Consider the following 24191-nt stretch of genomic DNA (forward strand, 5'->3'; position numbering starts at 1 on the left):
TCCACTCCAGGAACAAGGGTGGGTGGTTTTGCTTGGCATAAAACACTTGGAAAAGGTTGAGGTGTCCCCCCAGGGGAACATGTTTGCCAGCCAATAGACTTAGTGTATGGACATTACAAGTCTAGAAGACCCTCTCCTTTTTAATGGGAGATTTTTTTGTTAAAGGTTATTGGGGTGCAAATGACTTGGTAGCAGGGCAGGCCTTGCAGTCAATGCATAAGAAAACAGAATGAGGGTACAAAATGAATAATGTGAAGTGGATTTTCCATTACCCATCCAGTACCTGGATTCAAAGGCTTATTGGGGTGCATTTGACTTGGCAGCAGGGCAGGCCTTGCTGTCATTGCATAAGAAAAGAGTATGGGAGTAAAAAATGAATAATGTGAAGTGGATTTTCCTGTGCTCATCCAGTATGTGGGTTCAAAGGCTTATTGGGGTGCATATGATTTGGTAGCAGGCCAGGCCTTGCATTCAATGCAACATTTTTTATAGAAGCCCTCCTGGACATCTCGTGAAAGGGGTATTGGGGGGCATCGTAATTCTTGGCAGCCCATCCACTCACTGCATAGACTATAACAGTTTATCAGACCCACTGATTAATAATGGCCCTTTAAGAAGATTAATGCCGCCTGATGCCCCAGTAAAAATAGGCTCTGTGACTTTAAGAGTCCCTCCTTCATAAATGAAACAAGATATGTCTACTAATATGTCACACACTACGTGGCCAGCTAGGGTTGGTAAATGTTATAATGACTTTTCCCAGTGAATGTATTTGTTTTGATTGAAAGCAATGTAAAAGTTGAAAAACGCTTCAAAAACGCAGTCTGAACATAGCCCAAGTGGGGGAGGAGCATTTTGGTCTGGGGTTAATTATTTTGCCTTATATATAAGTCATTAACCTTGGAAAGGATGTTTCCCAGCAAAATCCGTTTAGGTTTCGTTTTGGTATGTTTTTTGGTGCACCGGTAAAAATGGCATGAAACTCTGAAAACATTGTTTAAAGCTGTGAACTAGGAGTCAGGAATGCTTCCAGAGGCGATCCTCATGATGTCCCCGTGTCATTTGAGCAGTGTTTCCATCATTTTCAGATGTTTTTAGACCTTAATTGGACCCTGGAGGGAACGCGGTAAAAATGCTTGGGTCTCCCATAGACTTACATTGGGCTCGTTATTCTGTCCCAGTACCCGAGTATTCCAATTTGCTCGACTCGAGCAACGAGCACCCGAGCATTTTAGTGCTCACCCATTACTAATCTTAAAGTATGCCTCCAATTACATAAACTTGCTAAAAATATAATTTGCAGCAACAAATGTTTGATAAATACAGAGAGAACTGGACCTGAACATAGAAAATCTAGACTCAATTTTGCTGCTATTGATAAATTTGCTTCACTTTTCAGAATAATTTAAATGTAGTTTTACATATCTACCACTAGATGGTAAAATAGCTCCACATAAGTTCATTTTTCTAGCAAATGACTTGCACACCATCATGTTTCATTCCTGGAGTTCTGTAATTCATTTTCAATGTTTTATGTAGCAACCAGTAACATATTTGTCTATCTTCATGAATAACAAGCACATAAAAGATATAAAGGGGTTAACCCTTTAGCCCGAAGTTGGTTTGAACGTTAATGGCCAGGAAAACTCTGACCACTGTCAATTTATGTGGTTAAAACTCTGGAGCGCTTCAACGGATCCCACTGATTCTGAGATTACTTTTTCATGACATATTATACTTCATGATAGTGGTAAAATTTCTTTGATATGACTTGCGTTTATTTGTAAAAAAACAGGAATTTTCCAAATTTGAATTTTCATGCCCTTAAATCACAGAGATATGTCACACAAAATAGTTAATAAGTAACATTTCCCAAATGTCTACTTTAATTTTTTTTTTGTTAGGAAGTTATAAGGGTTAAAAGTTGACCAGCAATTTCTCATTTTTACAACAAAATTTACAAAACCATTTTTTAGGGATCCCTCAAGGTGCTCAAAATCACATACAAGAAGTTTATTAACCCTTCAGGTGCTTCACAGGAATTTTTGGATTGTGAAAAAATGGAAATTTAATTTTTTTTTCCCAAAAAATTACTTCAGAGCCAATTTTTTTTTTATTTTGACAAGATTAACAGGAAAAAATGGACCCAAAAATTTGTGTCATTTCTCCTGACCATGCCGATATCCTATATGAGGAAGAAAACCACCGTTTGGGTGCAAGGCAGAGCTTGGAAGGGAAGGAGCGCCATTTGACTTTTTGAATGCAGAATTTCCTGTAACAATTGGCGGACGCCATGTCGCATTTGGAGAGCCACTGATGTGCTGAAACAGTGAAAATCCCCCACAAGTGACATGATTTTGGAAACTAGATCCTGCAGGGAACTGATCTAGATGTGTGGTGAGCACACTGAACCCTCAGGTGCTTCACAGGAGTTTATAACGTTCGCCGTAAAAATAAAGAAAATCAAACTTTCCCCACAAATATGTTTTTAGCACAAAATATTGCACTTTCATATGGGTAACAGAAGAAATTGCACCATACAATTTGTTGTGCAATTTCTCCTGAGTACGCCGATACCCAATATGAGGGAGAAAACTACTGTTTGGGCGCATGACAGGGCTCAGAAGGGAAGGAGCGCCATTTGACTTTTTGAATGCAAAATTTTCGGGAACAATAGGCTACAGTCGGTGAAAATCTAGCCCCCATTGCCACCCCACTAATTTGTAAGAAAAACTTTCCATTAAACATGAAATAATTATGTCAGAATAGAAAATAGAGTGTAGATTTTATGTATTCCTTTAATTCAGCTGTGTATACACTGTACCTGTCTAAATGATGTTGGATGGCCAGAACTGCTATATGTTGTGGAATGCAGGTATAGAGTGAGGAGACGTCACATGTGATCCAGATGTATTCACGAGACCATGTAAAATCTTGAAACATGCGCAAGACATCGCGTGAATCCTTCAAAAAAACGGGTATATGATATACTAATGGCTGTAGCGCATTCTCAAGCCATGCGCCCAGATGCTCACTTAGTGAACCTGTGCCTGAGACTAAAGGTCTGATAGAAATAGGTGATAAAGGTTTATGTGTTTTGGGCAACACATGCATGATAGGAATGACAGGAGATGTTACCGTTAAAAATTCAGCTTCTGTAGCCATTCTAACTATGGCGTGGTGGGAGGAGTGCTATGTGTACACGTCCTGCAATCCATTTTCTTCGTCTATAAAATTATATGCCAGGTATATAGATGATATGATTATTGTTTGGGTGGGGGAGACTTCAGAGGTTAAAAATTTTATTTTTTATTTAAATGATAATCAGTTCAATCTCCATTTCATATGTAATCATCACCGGGAGAAAACCACTTTTTTTGGACTTAGAACTTAATGGTATAGATGACTGTGGTATTGTCAGCAAAACGTACAGGAAATCTACTGCTGGCAATACAATACTTGATGCGTGCTCTTTTCACCCTTCTCATGTAACTAAGGCAATTCCAGTAGGCGAATTTCTTAGAGCAAAAAGAAACTGCAGCTCTGCCGTAGGTTTTCATATTGAGTCTAAAAACATCAAACAACGCCTCTCTAAATGACACTATCCCAAATGGAGTCTGAACAGGGCACATATAATGGCTGACAAGAAGGATAGGACAGATTTACTTAATAGACTGGAGTCACACTGCCGAATTTCTGATGCGATAATCGCATCACATAGCAGGGACTGGCCTGCACCTCTCCTGACCCGAGCATGACAGCGGGATGGATTAGTATGCAGCTGTCATGCTCAGGTCCGGAGAGCCGACAGCCAGTGCGAGGTTTACGATGCGATTCTGGGACGAAAAATACACCAGTGTGTCTCTGCCCATAAAGTAAAAATTCCAGCAAGATTCCAACTTTAGTTTTGACACAAAGTTTATATTTTAAGTCCATTTCCCAAATAGTGCAGCGCAACCTACACATTTTATATGATGACCCAGTTATCACAGACATTTTGAAAGATGGTAATAACATAGTGCCAAGGAAAGCAAAAACCTTAGGAAATGCATTGTCACCTAGCTTACATGTAACTTATGATAATAGGCCCACATCACAAACATGGCTATCCCTCAAAGGTTTTTATAAATGTGGTCAGTCTCTGTGTAAAACCTGTATGGTATCTTTCAAAACCAACCATTTTTACAATCATGATCGCAGCAAAAAATTCAGTATTAAGAGCTTCCTAAATTGTAACAGTGACCATGTGGTATATATTATGTAATGTTCGATTTAATATAAATCCTTCCTTTATAGGAAGGAGGGAGTGGTCACACCTGCTGACTGATTAACAAGTTGTAACTCCAGTGGCCACTGAGGGGGGGAAACCCAGCAGCAGACTCACTAAACTTGTAGTAACACCAGGGGCCACCGGGGGCAAAAACCCATATTAATCCCCAAGGACCAGAAAGGAAAAAGGTTTATATACGAGAGTCCAGACTTTGACACAGATCCAAATCAGATCAGCCGTGCATACAAGGGGGATGAGCTCAGCCATGCATATAATGGGGGATGAGCTCAGCCGTGCATACAAGGGGAGATGAGCTCAGCCGTGCATATAAGGGGGGATGAGCTCAGCCGTGCATATAAGGGGGGATGAGCTCAGCCGTGCATACAAGGGGGGATGAGCTCAGCCGTGCATATAAGGGGGATGAGCTCAGCCGTGCATACAAGGGGGGATGAGCTCAGACGTGCATATAAGGGGGAGATGAGCTCAGCCGTGCATACAAGGGGGATGAGCTCAGCCGTGCATACAAGGGGAATGAGCTCAGCCGTGCATACAAGGGGGGATGAGCTCAGCTGTGCATATAAGGAGGGTGAGCTCAGCCGTGCATACAAGGGGGGATGAGCTCAGCCGTGCATATAAGGGGGAGATGAGCTCAGCCGTGCATACAAGGGGGATGAGCTCAGCCGTGCATACAAGGGGGAGATGAGCTCAACCATGCATACAAGGGGGATGAGCTCAGCCGTGCATATAAGGGGGGATGAGCTCAGCCGTGCATATAAGGGGGATGAGCTCAGCCGTGCATATAAGGGGGATGAGCTCAGCCGTGCATACAAGGGGGGATGAGCTCAGCCGTGTATACAAGGGGGGATGAGCTCAGCCGTGCATATAAGGGGGGATGAGCTCAGCCGTGCATACAAGGGGGGATGAGCTCAGCCGTGCATATAAGGGGGGATGAGCTCAGCCGTGCATACAAGGGGGAGATGAGCTCAACCATGCATACAAGGGGGGATGAGCTCAGCCATGCATACAACCATTTTATTATAAATATTACTAAACATCGGGCTTGGTATTATCTTGGTATTAGATATCTATAGATAGATAGATCTATCAATAGATAGATATATAGATAGATGATAGATCTATCATCTATCTATCTATCTGTCTGTCTGTCTGTCTATCTATCTGTGTGTGTAAACATTACTCTTCAATGGAGTATGTAAATGAAGAGGTTGAACAAGAAATGACATCACAATTATTTTTTTTTTGTAAATAATAGATCATTATTTAGCCTACAAAAATACATACAAATCCGCATGAAAAACGCTTGAAAATTTTTACCTGCATTTTCTGCTAAGAGATGCAGATTCTGTGCAGATGGCTTGACGACTGTGCTGCTACCGCTCACTCCATGTTCTCTGTACTTCCGGTCAGGTGACAGCCCGCACGTGATGACGTCATCGCGTACGCACCGACATGTATAAAACAGTACAAAGACATGATAATAGAGGGATCAAGATGATAGCACAATGGGTGGGGAGTACCGCTCCATCGTAAGAGAGTAATTTGTCAATACAATGACATAATACAAAAGACCATCCTGGGAAGCCTCACCAAATGTCTCCAAGTCAAAAATACCACATATAAATATCTAACATACATCAAGGAGGGCTTACCAGGTAAGTTACAGGAGTGGAGCAGGTAACCCCCATCAGGATGTGCGACCCTGATGCCCGTTTCGCTGACCGAGGCACAGCTTTATCAAGGGGATGATGGTGCATGTCTTTGAGGACACTCCACCATAGTTAGCGTCTATAGTGGCGTCCGCAGGTGCGACACCGCTTGCTCAGAAGGTCTAGAGGGACTCTGACCCCGTGTCCTTGGGGCAGAGTTCTGTGACCGCATTCTGTGCGCTCCGTTGCCGAGCTCTGTGAGGTTAAACAGGCTCCGGTATTTATGTTCTGCGGTAGTGCGGCTCTTTGAGGTAACAGAGTTCGCCCTGTACACACCGGGTGACGTTAACCCATGTGTTCTTCCTTTATACCGCCATATAGCGTCCGCCGTTACCGAGCAGCAGTTACAATCTCTACACGGTGGACCCCGGGCTGCGAACGCACCTTATACCTTCTTTATTTTTTGATATGGAAAAAATTCCAGCATCCAGATCAGTAATTAGATTAAAAAATTTTTTTATTCCTTTATTCCAAAATGTAAAAAAATCATAAGATTCTCCATCATGATAAGAGACGCATCAGGACGTGTAGTTGATGCATCTCTTATCATGATGGAGAATCTTATGATTTTTTTACATTTTGGAATAAAAAATTTTTTTAATCTAATTACTGATCTGGATGCTGGAATTTTTTCCATATCACGTTTTGCTGCAGAGGGATCCTGTTTCCACATTCCGTGCACCGATCGGACTTATAGCTGTCTTCTTTGGGGTGAGCTGAAAAAAAAATTTTTTTTAATTTTAATTTTTTTTTTTACCTTCTTTATTTTTTGGTACGTTCCTCCAGCCCGTAACAAAAGCCATATAATCAAAGTACAAATTACAACAAATACCGTGCGTTACAGATCATAACATATATCATATGCATAATAGAGGAAAAGAACAATGAACACTACAATCAATGCATCCACAGCACAAGAAGGAGTTGTATTGGGATCATAAGCAAAGCCATCCGGAAGACAAATCGGAGGTAGTTCCTAATAGTATCATGGGTGGATAGACAAAGAACCCACCAGTGTACCAATAACTACAAAAAATAAATAAAAAAAGTTAGTTAAAAATAAAAACAATAAAATATGAAAAAACACATCCAAGTAATGGGCAGTCAGAACCATGCAGGGACACTACAAGAACGAGGCGAAACTGAGGGTCTCATTCAAACCCTTAGGAACCATGGTATCCAGAGTGACAATCGGTTTAATTTCCATCTGGGCAAGTAATTTTTTGTTATTGCCACCCCTAATGCCCAGATGCAAAATATCGATGTCCCTAACCCTAAGGGACCCAGCATCACAATCATGAAACAACCTGAAGTGACGGGGGATGGTTTTTAAATCAGAGCTGTTGGACACTGTCCTGGCAGCCCCAATGTCCCACACCTGCTCCCGCACATGTACATGAAGTTCCCTGGTGGTAAAGCCAACGTACATCCTGGGGCAGCCACAGGTGGCATAATAAATTACATTAGTGCTGCAACAGGATATATGCCGGCAAATGTCAAAACTTCTGGAACCATCAGCCGATGTAAATCTGGAGCAGCGCAAGACATTAGCGCAGGCAAGACAGTGCAAACAGGGAAAAAAATCTCGGGATCATAACACGTGAACTCAGGAAGTTACTGGGAGAAGGCGTGTAATGGCTTCTAAGCAAGAGGTCACTTAGATTTTTGGACCTCCTGAAGTCATGGAAGGGAAGTCGCCAAGTGTCACCCCCAGGGAAGGTTCTGCTTTAAGGATATCCCAATGTTTAGACAGAATCTTTTGCATATTGAACCATTCATGGTTGTAAGTCGTAATAAACTGTATAGGCCCATCACCAACCTTCTTATGCTCCATCCCAGTGTGTAGTAAATCGCTGCGTAGAGTCCTTCTTGCTCTATCATAACCACAACGAATGGATCTATTACTATAGCCGCAGGCCAAAAAACAATCCTTAATGTCCGCAGCACGGGTCTCAAAGTTGGAATCGGAGGAACATATCCGACTCATCCTGAGAAACTGTCCGACCAGGACAGCCCTGATGGTAGCAGGATGATGTGCTAACTGTACATGGATGAGGAGCCTCGGCTAATTGTCCCATCTGAGAGTCTGAGGACTGTGGCTCCGGTCACCCTTGAGTCGGTGCCTCCGGGCAAGAATTAACTGAAGTACAGTAGTTTTCCTAAAGATGTCAGTCTAGATCCGACATTGATTGTCGACCTCCAGAGTGACACCCAAAAAAATCAATTTTGGCTTGATGAAAGATATAAGTCAAGCGAATGTTGAACAGATAGTCATTGAGATACATCATGAACTCCTCGAGCTCATGCACCGTTCCATCCCACAGCATCAAGATGTCATCAATATTTCTCAGCCAGCGCTGAAAATGGGAGGCGGCCGCCGCACCCCCCTCACCAAAAACAGATCTCTCCCAGGAACCCAGGAAGAGATTTGCGAATGATTGTAGTTTTTATTGTTCTTTTCCTCTATTATGCATATGATATATGTTATGATCTGTAATGCGTGGCATTTGTTGTAATTTGCACTTTGATTATATGACTTTACTGCTTTATATTTGTACCTGTGATGAGGAATTTTCTGTTCACAATGCATCTTATATTTGATCCCATTTGGTCGTGCATATGTGCACTGTAGTGAGCCGGCTCTGTCCATGGACGGGCATTTTTACACCTCTTGCACATGTTGGGGGAATCCTCCCACGCGTGGGCACAGATGCGTAACGCCTGTGCTAAGTTTAAGGACCTGTGACACGCATCTCGCATGCGCCAGCAGCGCCAATGTGATTGGTCTTTGTAGACCACGTGACCTTGCATCTTCACTATTTTAAGGATCTCAAAGACATGCTCCATCATCCCCTTGATAAAACTGTGCCTCGGCCAGTGAAACGCGCGTCGGGGTCACACATTATGATGGGGGTTATTTGCTCCATTCCTGTAACTTACCTGGTAAGCTCTCTTTGATGTATGTTAGATATTTATATGTGGTATTTTTGACTTGGAGACATTTGGTGAGGCTTCCCAGGATGACTTTTGTATTATGTCATTGTATTGACAAATTACTTTCTTACTATGGAGCTGTACTCCCCACCCATTGTGCTATCATCTTGTTCCCTCTATTATCATGTCTTAGTAGTGTTTTATACTTTTTTTTACCTTTTTTGATATTTAATAAAATTAAGATGTTTTTCAGTATTAGCACTCATTACTTGTCTCTCCTCCAATTATTAGTCTATGTATTTGATCAAATATAGCATAAAAGGGATCAAAACATCGACAAGGTAACGCTGATTGGGACAGTTCTACACTGTCTAATATTAAAATCCTTATCATGTGTCAAACTTAACGTCAGTGTATGAATAAGGGCAGACAAAAGGACCGGGTCCCAACCAGTGGACACCAGTCAGGGGAAGCCTTTAAATACAATTCCCAGCTCAGGAGAGGGAGGCCACACCAAACAGACAAAATGAGAAAAACCCTGCTGTAATTAAATAAATAAAAAGCAAAAGTGCATTTAAGTACTACAGAGTTCTTAGTAATACTGTATTTGATCAAATATAGCATAAAAGCCGTCCCACAGCATTCTGTGCAAGCTAGGGTGTGGCCTCCCTCTCCTGAGCTGGAGCTTGTATTTAAAGGCTTCCCCTGACTGGTGTCCACTGGCTGGGACCCGTTCCTTTTGTCTGCTCACGTACTTCACACGTTACATCCACAGTTGTTACATCGTGACATTTACTTGTTTCCTCATCTTTCCTTTTCTGGCTGTCCCTTCTGTGCAGTACACGCCCGGACCAAACCGTCCTAGACTGCTCCCTAGTTCCTTCCTGGCCTGACCTCGCCATGATAACACGCAGCAATGGCATAAAGTGAGACTAGGGACTTTTTTTTTTTTAAGTGGCGGAGGAATACAGTGCGGAAGGATACCTACCTTCCGTCATTGGATTCCTGCAGCCCGTAGAGAACGGCAGCAACAGCTGATGCTGCAGTTCTCTACCCAAGATCGTCGTGGGACACACTCGTGGACTGCTTCGGATCGTGGGTGAGTATTTTTGTGGTTTGTTATGTTAATATTTATTCCGTAAAAGACAATGGCTTCGGGGAACAATGTGACAAGTTTTGGTAAGTATGTTACTCTATGTTATATGTACTGTATGTCTATGTATGTATTGTATGAATGTATTATATGTAGTATGTATGTAGTATATATGTGGTATGTATGTAGCATGTAGTATGTATGTAGTATGTATGTAGCATGCATGTAGCATGCAGTATGTATGTAGCATGCATGTAGTATATATGTAGTATGTATGTAGCATGTAGTATGTATGTAGCATGCATGTAGTATATATGTAGTATGTATGTAGCATGTAGTATGTATGTAGCATGCATGTAGTATGTATGTAGTATGTATGTAGTATATATGTAGTATGTATGTAGCATGTAGTATGTATGTAGCATGCATGTAGTATATATGTAGTATGTATGTAGCATGTAGTATGTATGTAGCATGCATGTAGTATGTATGTAGTATGTATGTAGTATATATGTAGTATGTATGTAGCATGTAGTATGTATGTAGCATGCATGTAGTATATATGTATTATGTATGTAGCATGTAGTATGTATGTAGCATGCATGTAGTATGTATGTAGTATGTATGTAGTATATATGTAGTATGTATGTAGCATGTAGTATGTATGTAGCATGCATGTAGTATATATGTAGTATGTATGTAGCATGTAGTATGTATGTAGCATGCATGTAGTATATATGTAGTATGTATGTAGCATGTAGTATGTATGTAGCATGCATGTAGTATGTATGTAGTATATATGTAGTATGTATGTAGCATGTAGTATGTATGTAGCATGCATGTAGTATATATGTAGTATGTATGTAGCATGTAGTATGTATGTAGCATGCATGTAGTATGTATGTAGTATGTATGTAGTATGTATGTAGTATGTATGTAGCATGTAGTATGTATGTAGCATGCATGTAGTATATATGTAGTATGTATGTAGCATGTAGTATGTATGTAGCATGCATGTAGTATGTATGTAGTATGTATGTAGTATATATGTAGTATGTAGCATGTAGTATGTATGTAGCATGCATGTAGTATATATGTAGTATGTATGTAGCATGTAGTATGTATGTAGCATGCATGTAGTATGTATGTAGTATGTATGTAGCATGTAGTATGTATGTAGCATGCATGTAGTATATATGTAGTATGTATGTAGTATGTATGTAGTATGTATGTAGTATATATGTGGTATGTATGTAGTATGTATGTAGTATGTATGTAGTATGTATGTAGCATGTAGTATGTATGTAGCATGCATGTAGTATGTATGTAGTATTTTTTTTTTTTTTTTTTAACATTTAACACATTAGCCGGATGATGGGACTACTACTGTCCCATCATTGGCTAATGTGTCAATCACTGTCATGGTAGCAGGCATCGCCAGATGGGACTTGTAGTCCCATCGGACGATGCTTGCCCAGACCCCCGGACATCAGCACAGCCCCCCGGCAGGCCGGCACAGCCCCCCCGGCAGGCCGGTACAGACACCCACAGGGTGCACAGACCACCGGCAGGCCGGCACAGCCCCCCGGCAGGCCGGTACAGACCCCCACAGGGTGCACAGACCACCGGCAGGCCGGCACAGCCCCCCGGCAGGCTGGTACAGACCCCGGGCAGTCCACACAGCCCCCCGGCAGGCCGGCACAGCCCCCCGGCAGGCCGGCAGAGACCCCCGGAAGGCCCGAAATGACGGCGCATCATGATGCGCACACACCGCGCATCATGATGACGTCAGGCTGTCAATCAACTTTGAACTTCCGATTCCGATGCCGACTTCCGATATTGAAAAAATATCGGAAGTCGGTATCGGAATTCCGATACAGCAAGTATCGGCCGATACCCGATACTTGCGGTATCGGAATGCTCAACACTAGTTATCACCTTTGCTTTATGGCAAGGTGCTCCATCATGTTGAAAAAGGCATTATTGATTGCCAAACTGCTCTTGGACGGTTGGGAGAAGTTGCTCTTGGAGGACATTCTGGTACCATTCTTTATTCATGGCTGTGTTTTTAGGCAAGACTGAGAGAGAGCCCATTCCCTTGGCTGAGAAGCAACCCCACACATGAATGGTTTCAGGATGCTTGACAGTTGGCATGAGACAAGACTGGTGGGTTGTGAGTTCATTTTCCCCTTCATTACTGAGGCCCGAGGATCTCCCTCTTCTGGTAAAGAAAGGTAGTGAGCCTGATTATCAAACACCTGAGGCTGATGATGATGACTGGCTGAGTGGAGTTACTGACTGGATATAAGGCTGCCGACACCCTTCTGCCCTGCGGGTGATTTCTCTGTGGGATCCTTGGAGACCAGTCTGAATTCCTGCTCCTCTAAAGCTAAGTTTGCTGCTCGGCCTTTTGCTTTGGTGCTTTGACTTTGTTTTGCTTTGTTTTTCTGGATTTCTGCCATTCCCTGCTGGGGTGTGCTGAATTCATTTAGCTCTGTCTTCTGAAAATACCTGAGTGCTGATTTAGTTTTTGAAGCCTAGCTGCTTCAGGGCCTTTTTCATATCAGCTTGTTGGCTTATGTCTTTGATAGGGTTTTGGCAGATTGCAGACAGCAGTCTTCCTGTCCTTTCCTATCTAGGTAGTTTTGGCCCCGTCTTTGCTCAGTCTATCTTTCTGTCTGTGTTAGTATTTTCATCTTGCCGTCATTATATGTTGGGGGCTGCCTATTGCTTTGGGGTCTGCTCTTGGGCAGTTTAGATTTCCCCTTTCTTTCTTTAGGCCTATGTAATTCTCCGGCTGTGATCGAGGGGTCTAGGGCATCGTAGGAACCCCCCACGGCTACTGCTAGTTGTGTTGATAGGTTCAGGGGTCTGCAATCTGATAGTTGCCAACTTCTCTGGTTTTCTGGACTTAGCTTGTATTTCTGCTTTTGTCTCCTACTGTGACTCATTCATAACAGAATCACCCACCATACCGCAGATCCTAGGGTACTCAATAGCAGGAAAGAATTGTGTAAAAAAAAAAAAAAAAAAGTGTGTATATTTTTTCCTCCATATCTCTGAGGCTGTAGGGGGAATTTTTTTTTTCTCCCAATGGAGATAAAGCAATTGTCTGATCGTGTGGAGCAGCTCGCTGCGGCAGTGCGGGGATTTTCCGCCTACCTTGCTCATTCACATGCTGCTGAACCAAAGATTCCTACACCTGATGTAATTTTTGGGGATCGGTCTAAATTTTTGAATTTCAAAAATAATTGTAAATTATTTTTTGCCTTGAAGCCTAACTCGTCAGGGAGCTGCGCGCAGCAGGTTAAAATTGTCATCTCTTTGCTGCGTGGCGATCCCCAGGATTGGGCGTTTTCTTTGAAACCAGATGATCCTATTCTGACTAATGTGAACACATTCTTTCAAGCTTTGGGGTTGTTGTATAACGAACCTAATGCCATTGATCAGGCTGAAAAGACCCTGCTGGCATTGAGCCAGGGTCGTGATTCTGCAGAATTGTACTGTCAAAAATTCCGAAAGTGGGCAGGACTTACTACCTGGAATGATAATGCCTTGGCTGCTCTCTTTCGGAAGGGGTTGTCAGAAGCCGTAAAAGATACTATGGTGGGATTTCCTGTTCCCTCTGGTCTTGACGATTCTATGTCATTAGCCATTCAGGTTGATCGGCGTTTGCGCGAACGCAAAGCTGCACGAGAGGTGTTGCCACCTGTTGAAAAAATGTCTGAACCTATGCAATGTGATAGAGTTTTTTCCAGAGAGCAGCGTCAGGAGTTCAGAAGGCGTAATAAGTTGTGTTTTTTCTGTGGAGATGCCTCGCATATTATTTCTGTCTGTCCTAAACGAGAGAAACGCTTTGCTCACACGTTTTCTGTTGGGGGTGTTCAACCTAAGTTTCTTCTGGCTATTACTCTGATCTGCTCCCTGTCCACATTTTCCGCCAAGGCTTTTGTGGATTCGGGAGCAGCCCTAAACCTAATGGACTTGGATTTTGCTAAACGTTGTGGATTTCCGATGACACCTCTGCAGACGCCTATCCCTTTGAGGGGGATTGATGCTACTCCTTTGGCTAAAAATAAACCCCAGTTTCGGACCCAGGTGGTAATGCGGGTCGCCCCAGACCATCAAGAAAATTGCAGATTTTTGGTGTTGCATAATCTGCATGATACTATTGTTCTGGGGTTTCCCTGGTTACAGATTCATAATCCAGTTTTGGATTGGAAATCTGTGTCTGTGGTGAGTTGGGGTTGTCGGTGTGCCTTTAGTGAGGCTCCGGTGTTTTCCACCTCTCCTCAGTCGCATGATGTTCCTGATTATTTGGCGGACTTTTATGATGTATTTCGTGAGAATGAGTCTGCGTCTCTGCCTCCTCATAGGAGTTATGACTGTGCAATTGAACTGAGCCCGGGGTGTAAATTTCCCAAGGGTCGGCTCTTCAATTTATCTGTACCCGAGCACGAGGCTATGCGATCCTATATTAAGGAAGCGTTGGAGAAGGGTCATATTAGACCATCCTCGTCACCCTTAGGTGCCGGGTTTTTTTTTCGTAGCCAAAAAGGATGGATCATTAAGACCTTGTATTGATTATCGTGCCCTCAACAAAATTACTGTTAAATATCAGTATCCGTTACCCCTGATTTCTGATCTATTCTCCAGAGTTAAAGGTGCTTGCTGGTTTATCAAGCTTGACCTCAGGGGGGCGTATAATCTTATTCGCATTAAGCATGGGGATGAATGGAAGACGGCATTTAATACTCCGGAGGGACATTTTGAGTACCTGGTGATGCCTTTTGGGCTCACTAATGCCCCTTCCGTCTTCCAGTGCATCATGAATGATATTTTCGGAGATTTTGTCGATAAATTTTTGATTATCTATCTGGATGATATTTTGATCTTCTCCAAGGATTGGGATTCTCATGTGGAACATATTCGGACTGTGTTCCGGATCTTGAGGGAGAATTCCCTGTATGTCAAAGGATCTAAATGCCTTTTTGGAGTACAGAGGATTTCTTTTTTGGGATTTATTTTGTCCCCGTCAACTATTGAAATGGACCCGGCCAAGGTACAGGCCATTCACGATTGGGTTCAGCCCACTTCTTTGAAGGCCCTCCAGAAGTTTTTGGGTTTTGCTAATTTTTATCGGAAATGTATAGCAAAATTTTCTAGTATTGCCAAGCCATTGACTGATTTGACTAAGAAGGGTGCTGATGTGTTAAATTGGTCTCCGGAGGCTGTTTCTTCCTTTCAGGAGCTGAAGCGAAGATTCACCTCCGCCCCGGTTTTGCAGCAACCTGATGTCTCACTTCCATTCCAGGTAGAGGTGGATGCTTCTGAGATTGGTGCAGGAGCTGTTTTGTCCCAAGAGGATCCTGTAACATCTAAAATGAATCCCTGTGCTTTCTTTTCCCGAAAGTTCTCTCCATCTGAACGTAACTATGATGTGGGGAATAGGGAACTGTTGGCCATGAAATGGGCATTTGAGGAGTGGAGACATTGGTTGGAGGGAGCTAAGCATCAAGTCGTGGTCCTCACTGACCACAAGAATTTGATTTACCTTGAGTCGGCTAAGCGCTTGAACCCTAGACAGGCTAGGTGGGCCTTGTTTTTTACACGTTTTGATTTTGTGGTTTCTTTTCTTCCTGGAACAAAGAATGTCAAGGCAGACGCCCTCTCTAGGAGCTTCTTTGCTGATTCTCCTGTGGTGACCAAGCCTGCTACCATCTTAGGCGAAGGGGTAGTTTTTTCTGCCATCTCGCCCGATTTGAGACGTGCTCTGGAAGAGTTCCAGGAGGACAAACCTGAGCGTTGTCCCAGTGGAAAGTTGTATGTTCCTGACCAGTGGAAGAAGAGAGTGATGTCTGAAGTTCATTGCTCTGCTTTGGCTGGTCATCCAGGTATTTTTGGTACTAGAGATCTGGTGAGTCGGTTTTTTTGGTGGCCCTCCTTGTCTCGTGATGTCAGGAATTTTGTGCAGTCCTGTGGGACGTGCTCCCGGTCTAAATCGTGTTCTCGCTCTAGTGGGTTGTTGATGCCTTTGCCTGTCCCCAAGAGGCCATGGACCCATATTTCAATGGATTTCATCTCTGATATCCCTGTCTCTCAGAGGATGACTGTTATTTGGGTGATTTGTGATAGGTTCTCTAAGATGGTTCATCTTGTACCACTCCCTAAGTTGCCGTCTTCCTCTGAGTTGGTGCCCCTGTTTTTACAACAGGTGGTTCGTTTGCACTGGATTCCTGAGAACATTGTATCTGACAGAGGAGTCCAGTTTGTGTCTAGATTTTGGAGAACTTTCTGTTCCAGGCTGGGAATTCAGTTGTCCTTCTCCTCTGCTTTTCACCCTCAGACCAATGGGCAGACAGAGAGAACAAACCAGACCTTGGAGTCATATTTGAGATGTTTTATTTCTGCTGATCAGGATGATTGGGTTTCATTTTTGCCCTTGGCCAAATTTGCTTTAAATAATAGAGCTAGTTCTGTCACCTTTTTTTTGTAACTTTGGGTTTCATCCTCGATTTTCTTCAGGGCAGGTGGAGCCCTCTGCCTGCCCAGGTGTTGACACTGTGGTGGAGAGAATGCACCAGATCTGGGACCAAGTGGTGGATAAGTTATCTCTCTCCCAGGAAAAGGCCCAGCGGTTTTCCAACCGACATAGGACCATTGGTCCCCAGTTTAAGGTTGGTGATATGGTGTGGTTATCATCAAAAAATATTGCTATGAAGGTGGCTTCTCCTAAGTTTAAGCCTAGATTTATTGGACCTTACAAGATTGTGGAGATTATTAATCCCGTCTCTTTTCGTTTGGCTCTTCCTGTCACATTTAAAATCCATAATGTGTTCCATAAATCTTTGTTGAAGAGGTTTGTTGAACCTGTTGTTCCGGGGGTGGCACCTCCAGACCCCGTATTGGTTGAAGGTAACATGGAATATGAGGTAGAGAAAGTACTGGATTCCCGTCTGGCTAGACAGAGACTCCAGTATTTGGTTAAGTGGAAGGGTTATGGTCAGGAGGATAATTCCTGGGTCTCTGCCTCTGATATTCATGCCAAAAGATTGGTGCGTGCCTTTCATCGGGCTCACCCTGATCGCCCTGGTGGTGTAGTTGAGGGTTCGGTGACCCCTCCTCAAGGGGGAGGTACTGTTGTGAGTTCATTTTCCCCTTCATTACTGAGGCCCGAGGAACTCCCTCTTCTGGTAAAGAAAGGTAGTGAGCCTGATTATCAAACACCTGAGGCTGATGATGATGACTGACTGAGTGGAGTTACTGACTGGATATAAGGCTGCCGACACCCTTCTGCCCTGTGGGTGATTTCTCTGTGGGATCCTTGGAGACCAGTCTGAATTCCTGCTCCTCTAAAGCTGTTTGCTGCTCGGCCTTTTGCTTTGGTGCTTTGACTTTGTTTTGCTTTGTTTTTCTGGATTTCTACCATTCCCTGCTGGGGTGTGCTGAATTCATTTAGCTCTGTCTTCTGAAAATACCTGAGTGCTGATTTAGTTTTTGAAGCCTAGCTGCTTCAGGGCCTTTTTCATATCAGCTTGTTGGCTTATGTCTTTGATAGGGTTTTGGCAGATTGCAGACAGCAGCCTTCCTGTCCTTTCCTATCTAGGTAGTTTTGGGCCCCGTCTTTGCTCAGTCTATCTTTCTGTCTGTGTTAGTATTTTCATCTTGCTTCACCGTCATTATATGTTCGGGGCTGCCTATTGCTTTGGGGTCTGCTCTGGGGCAGTTTAGATTTCCCCTTTCTTTCTTTAGGCCTATGTAATTCTCCGGCTGTGATCGAGGGGTCTAGGGCATCGTAGGAACCCCCCACGGCTACTGCTAGTTGTGTTGATAGGTTCAGGGGTCTGCAATCTGATAGTTGCCAACTTCTCTGGTTTTCTGGACTTAGCTTGTATTTCTGCTTTTGCCTCCTACGGTGACTCATTCATAACACTGGTGGTAGCGCTCACCTGGTCTTCTCTGAATAAGCCGTTTTCCAGATGTCCCAAACAATCGAAAAGGGGATTCATCAGAGAAAATGACTTTACCCCAGTCCTCAGCAGTCCACTCCCTGTACCTCTTGCAGAATATCAGTCTGTCCATGATGTTTTTCCTGGAGAGAAGTGGCTTCTTTGCTGCCCTCCTTGAGACCAGGCCTTGCTCCAAGAGTCTCCGCCTCACAGTGCGTGCAGATGCACTCACACCTGCCTGCTGCCATTCCTGAGCAAGCTCTGCACTGCTGGTAGCCCGATCCCGCAGCTGAAACACTTTTAAGAGACGGTCCTGGCGCTTGCTGGTCTTTCTTGGGCGCCCCGGAGCCTTTTTGGCAACAAGGGAACCTCTCTCCTTGAAGTTCTTGATGATGCGATAGATGGTTGACTGAGGTGCAATCTTTCTAGCTGCGATACTCTTCCCTGTTAGGCCATTTTTGTGCAGTGCAATGATGACTGCACGTGTTTCTTTAGAGATAACCATGGTTAACAGAAGAGAAACAATGATGCCAAGCACCAGCCTCCTTTTAAAGTGTCCAGTGGTGTCATTCTTACTTAATCATGACAGATTGATCTCCAGCCCTGTCCTCATCAACACCCACACCTGTGTTAATGGAGCAATCACTGAAACGATGTTAGCTGGTCCTTTTAAGGCAGGGCTGCAATGATGTTGAAATGTGTTTTGGGGGATAAAGTTCATTTTCTAGGAAAATATTGACTTTGCAAGTAATTGCTGTTAAGCTGATCACTCTTTATAACATTCTGGAGTATATGCAAATTGCCATTAGAAAAAATGAAGCAGTAGACTTTGTAAAAATTAATATTTGTGTCATTCTCAAAACTTTTGGCCATGACTGTAGTAACAGCCAATGTAGAAGCTTTGTATACTTCAATCAAACATGATGACGGCTTGGCAGCCTCCTCCTGGTTTTTGAGATCTAGTAATATGGATAGTCATCTGGTGGACCTTATCCTGCTACTATTGGATTTCGTTCTTAGGCACAATGTTTTCATTTTCGATGGGAAAATTTATCGTCAACAGCAAGGTACGGCTATGGGGGCATCATGTGCCCCCCTCATATGCCAATTTGTTTTTGGGTGCCTGGGAAAGAAAAATATTTCTTGAGGATTATATTCCAGGGATGAGTCAGGTACATTACTGGATGAGATATATAGATGATGTCTTGTTTGTGTGGGAGGGATCTCAGGAGGGTTTGGGAAGCCTTATGCAGAAACTAAATAATAATGTTTGCAACATTTGTCTTACGTATAAATCTGGTAGAAGCTTAGAATTCCTAGACATTTGGGTAGAGGCATCTACTAATGGGATTATATGTACTGATGTTTACAGGAAATCCACGGCAACAAATTCATATTTGAGAGCCGACTCATCGCATCCAAGGTGTACCATCCGTGGAATTCCAATTGGTTAATTCCTTTGGATTAAGAAAATTTGTTCGGAACAGGAGTCTTTTGCTAAGCAATGTAATAACTTAAAGGAGAGATTTGAACAAAGAGGCTACAGTCGCAAAATGATTCAAAGAGGATATAATAGAGCTATGCGTACTTCAAGAAACGATTTGCTATATGGTACGAAAAGAAAGGATGATCAAGCCTTGAAACAGATACGTTTTATATTTACGTTCAATACCCAATGGTATCATCTTGTGGACATCATTAATAGGCACTGGAAAATCCTTTTTTCAGACCCAAACTTCATAAAATTCTACCACAATCTCTGCAATGTGTACCCAAGAGATCTGCTAATTTGAAAGACATGTTGGTACACAGCCACTATGAACCTAAAAAAAGAGGCATGTTGGGTTCCCTGTTGCCTCAGGGGTTTTATCCTTGTGGTCACTGCAAGGCTTGCTTCAATCTGGTCAAAGGTAGATACTTTAAAAATTGGGATGGATCACGTTCTTTTGAGATCCGAAAACATGACATGTACATCCAGGGCTGTTGTCTACCGCAACACTTTAAAAGATTCCATGACTGTAAGGCTGGTTTCACACTTGCGTTTTTTTGCGCTGTTTTTTAGCGCAAAAAAACGCATGCGTTTTTTTTCCCTATACTTTAACATGGGGGCGCATAGGTGCGCATACATACGCGTTTGTATGCGCGTGCGGTTTTTTGCAGTGTGCGCTCGGGCACACAAAATGCATCCTGTTGCATTTTTTGTGCGTCCGACTTGCCCCCAAAAAACGCATGCGCACGCAATGCGTTTTTTTACAGCAAAACACCCATTATAGTCAATGGGTGCGCATACGTGCGCATTGTAATGCGCACGTATGTGCAAAAAAAGCATGCTTTTTTTAAAAAAACGCACCAAAACCTGCAAAAAAATGCACACAATTGCATGATGCGTTTTTTTCATGCGTTTGTGTGCGCAAAAAACGTGCAGCAAAAAAACGCAAGTGTAAAAGTAGCCTAATTCAAGAAATTTTAGGTTAAAAGCAATTGATCAGGTGGATTTAGGTTCACGTGGTGGTGATGTGGGTAGAGTTCTAGTACAATTAGAATGCCGCTGGATTTACCGTTTAGGAACGATCAGCCCTTCAGGCCTTAATGAAACTACATGTTATTCAGCATTTTTGTAAAGATGCATCTTTTTAGTGGGGAGTATTATATGAAGGATTGGGTTTTCTTATTGGTTTTTAATTTATTTATTTTTACTGTAATTTTTTTAGGTTTCATGATTCATCATTTGTATGAGGGACGTGATCCAGCATTCACGGCTACAGCTGCTGTAGAGTATTGGCATGGGACTTTTATGTGGCATCCTTGGAACTGAAAGATTTGTCCTATTTGGGATATTTATTTATTCATGTGTGACCTTATATGTATTATATGTTATAATGTATGTTTTACTATTACTTGGATATAATATAGGCCTAATATATATATATATATATATATATATATGTGTTATTAGGTGGGGGTTGGTGCATTATAACAGGTTTATAGTCTCATATAATTTCAGTATAGATTTTTTATTTTATTTTTGAGCCCTCTTTTGTCTATGGATGTTCTATTTTTTATTTTTATTATTTATTTATTTTATTTTTTTTCTGCACTGTCACTTTGGATATTGCACATACACTTTGAATATATCAGTGAACATTAATTATAATATTGATTTTAACATATAATTGGTTTATTTATAGCTATGGTAATTTCACATAAGATTGATATAAAATTATTAAGCTACATTGCACGGTCACTTTAATTGCACTGTCACTTTATTAATATACTAACTACAGTTAGTTATAACAAATTATAATGATTATATCTATATATAAAGCTGAGTGTATGCCCCCTCCCACTCCGCATAGCCACACTCACTCTAATATCTCACATCATCCCGTCAGCCAAAGCCAATGGACTACTACCCGTAATATCCCACATCATCCCGTCAAAGCCAGTAAAAGCAGAATAGTGAAATTGCACAGAAACAAGGTTCACTAAGATCCCAGGTTTTCTACTGATCAGGCTGATATTCTCACTTATCTGCCACCATAAATATCAGTCATGCTTTTCACCAATGGACAGGCACATACCTTATACATTAGTACAGTAGAGAAACCCTCACACACATTTTCATGCACCGTCAACTTGTAATTTGTCCGGCTGAGTTGCTCATGGATGTACAGCATCTGTATGCAGTATAGTATCATATTTAATGGGTTGTTATGGGAAAAGCATTACGTGTTATATGGGTATATTCAGGTGAATTATGGGGAAAGTAGCACTTTAAAAAAACTCAGCATCAGAGCACAGTAACACATCAAGAATGCATAAAAGTGTCTGTGAGAAAATATTAAATCCACCTGACATTTAATATGTGCACTTTCCTACATTCATGTGTGTCACTTAATGATACCACAAAGGAGGGGGGAATTCATATCTGTGATGTACTCACTGCTCCTTTCTGGGGGACAGACTATGGCTGGAGCTTATGTTCCTGGGGATGCTGGATTTCTACCACCATGTCAGTGTCTGCTGAGGTGTTGTCAAGTGGGAAAACTTGTGCATAGCAACCAATCACAGCTCAGCTACTTTTAGCCAGCTCTGGTGAAATGAGAGATGCTTAGTGACTGCTTAGTGATTGGTTGCAAGGAAAACTGTTGGTCATAGCAACCAATCACAGCTTAGCTTCTTTTGAACAGCTCTGTTGAAATGAAAGATGCTTTGTGACACACACACATTTTTATATAGAGATATTCTTATATACTATATACTGGTGATCTTTTCATGAAATAAATTAATTATACCGTTATTTAATCACCTTATGCACTTTGGTTTACTTATTGCTGGTATTTAATAAGGATTTATTAAATCTATATTTGGGTCAATAGACTTCAGTGTTTTTTTTTAATAACTATATATGTGTCCTTATTTGATAGGGATTTATTACTATTGTGGTTTTGTGTCACGTTCAGAATCGTGGTCACAAATGGGTCTATATACTTTTCTATATAAGGATTCTTCTCACTATTCCTTTCATGCCTCCTTGGATGTGCAGCTGCAGGTGCGCATGCGTGATTATCCTGACCTCTGTCTCCTTCCGGGGACGCTCTTACACTGACATGCAGACGTCAGTGTTTGCGTGACATTGAGCGCTACCCAGAGGAAGTGCGTCATAAGGAGGTGGGCTAACGCGTCAAGCGCCTTGGATTGTTGACGCCATCCCTCTTCCCGTTTCTTCTCACTCATTGGCTGTGGGCCGTGTAAATACTCATGTATCCCTCACCCTGGCATGCCCCCAAAAGAAGCGGGTGGCGAAACGCACATCGGAGAGAGGGGATGCAGAGCGGATACATCTTTCTTAACTGGCAATTATACATCTTTACTTTCTAAGCACTATTCACTATTACCATTGTTCATGAATTGCCTTTGATTGAGGTTATCGCTACTAGTACTTGTGCTCTATTTATATATATGGTTATCTTACCACATCACAATAATATGTTATATGTAATGTGATGTTTTGGGCTACATAATTAATAGCGTCCTATCTGAGAGACATTGTTCATTCTATCAGTATACTAGATTTCCCTATTATACCCGTTATAAGCAGCTATATGGAATTCATTTACTACTGTGTGCATTGATGTTTTTGTATTTAATACAATAATTTTTTCTTGATTTTTCACCGCTTGGTGTCCCCTAGACCAGGGTTCCCCAACTCCAGTCTTCAAGGCCCACTAACAGATCATGTTTTCAGGATTTCCTTTGTATTGCACAGGTGAAGCAATTATCACCTGAGCAATACTAAGGAAATCCTGAAAACATGATCTGTTGGTGGGCCTTGAGGACTGGAGTTGGGGAATCCTGCCCTAGACAGTATTTTGCTTTTGTATTATCTATTTTTATCTTGATTGTTTAATAAAATATTGGCTTTTAATGTTTGGGATCTCTTCCTTTTTCTCCCATAAGACTCATGCATATGGGATTTATGTTTTTATTCCATTTGAAGTGCCCAATATGATTTTGGACATTTTTTGTTGAATTAATGTTCATATGTAGCACTACTGCAAGCATTCATCATATACATTATCAATATTAGCAATATGTAAACATTAACAAATCAACGGCAATTAGAGGAAGGGAAGCAAGAAGGACATTATATCTCAACCCCTTACAGTGGCAACACCAGTGAGTTGGTGAACAGAGTGGCGTGGAGGGTCCACGCCAAAGCTCAGAATCCTATATGGGACCTGTTTCCTTTGCTGGTGACGCTCTTTCTATTAACTACTGTCTACACCACTTGTTAGCACTTAGCACAGAGAGGGGAACCAGCACAAAGATTCGGTGCCATCTTGGATTTTATGCTCCTGCACCCATCACCACACCATTCTGTTCTGCAAATGACAGGCTGTTAATGCAAAAGGACCAGAGGTCCACTTTTACATATGAAGGCTACATAAAATAATGTGGCGGGTCCACTTTTGCAGGTGGACCTTGAATTTGACACATGTTCTAGATCAGGTTTAGAAAATATTTAGGTGTTACCAAACTTTTCATTTTGCATTTCTTATTTCTGAAAAAAAAAGTTTAATCTTTGATATTTAATATCCAAAAAACATTGTCAATTATCTATCTACTAGAAAAAGGCCCGATGCTATCGCATCGGGAGTGCGGTGAAATTAACATCTGTGTATGCTTAGTGGTGCTGACAGGAGCAGCGCGGTTGT

The sequence above is a fragment of the Dendrobates tinctorius genome, unplaced genomic scaffold (assembly GCF_039654945.1).
Source record: "Dendrobates tinctorius isolate UK_male_01 unplaced genomic scaffold, ASM3965494v1 ptg000127l, whole genome shotgun sequence".
NCBI lineage: Eukaryota > Metazoa > Chordata > Amphibia > Anura > Dendrobatidae > Dendrobates > Dendrobates tinctorius.